We start from the raw sequence: 837 nt of genomic DNA on the forward strand, positions 1-837 counted from the left end.
AAGAAGGTTCGGAGGCTACCAATAGTTGGATGGAAGCCAGAATGCTACATAAGGCAGCGATAAGAAGTTGTGACGAGACCCTGAACAACATAACCCTAGAAGGCGGCTACGTATAAAAACAAAATAGTGTAACCATGAAAGGATATCAAATAATTCAAGAGACACTATGAAGGAGAATGACAGCATGCTAGGCCAAAAGCCAAAATGTTTGTCATAGAGTTAGTCGCAAATGGTGTTGCGATAGATAAATAACCAAAGAAAAAGGAATAGAAAGCCTCCTGTGGTAGTAAATAAGCAGAACACAAAGGGAATGGAGGATAGTGGAGCTAAAGATCTACGCCGACACTGGATGCAAGATAACAGACAAAAAGACAGGGCAAAACATAAAGACTCGCGAGACAGCGCTGAGGTAAATTTGGAGCTAAGTTGAGTGCCCGAACCTCATGGAAAAGGTTACAATGAAACGCGACACGAAGACTTCCCACGGAGGTCACCCATCCCAATATTACTCTTGCCCCAGCACGCTTAACTTCGAAATTCTGATGGAACTTAATGCGTTAGTGCTGGTATAATCACGCGAGATGGAAGAATCTAAGCTAACGATGGGGAAACAATATGAGGTTATGTACCCAGAGTATTATAAGATACGTTAAGGAAAATTATAACAAAGTTTTAAGAAAAACAAGAAGGATTAGCTAATCGCTAATTGACGACACACTTGAATGCCACAGTTCTTCAACGTAGAACCAATTAACGAGTGGAAAACCACAGAATGACTATATGGGCCAGTGGGCAAGAGAATTTCGACACCACTGGGCAGCCAATTCTAAGGGCAAG

The 837-nt window shown here is 41.9% G+C and overlaps 1 pseudogene; it reads right to left on the reverse strand.

Moving 5' to 3' along the window:
• Nucleotides 1-460: 460 nt before the first annotated feature.
• On the reverse strand, nt 461-580 carry LOC129890961 (5S ribosomal RNA; annotated as a pseudogene).
• Nucleotides 581-837: the final 257 nt, after the last annotated feature.

Source organism: Solanum dulcamara, chromosome 5 (assembly GCF_947179165.1).
Source record: "Solanum dulcamara chromosome 5, daSolDulc1.2, whole genome shotgun sequence".
Taxonomy (NCBI): domain Eukaryota; kingdom Viridiplantae; phylum Streptophyta; class Magnoliopsida; order Solanales; family Solanaceae; genus Solanum; species Solanum dulcamara.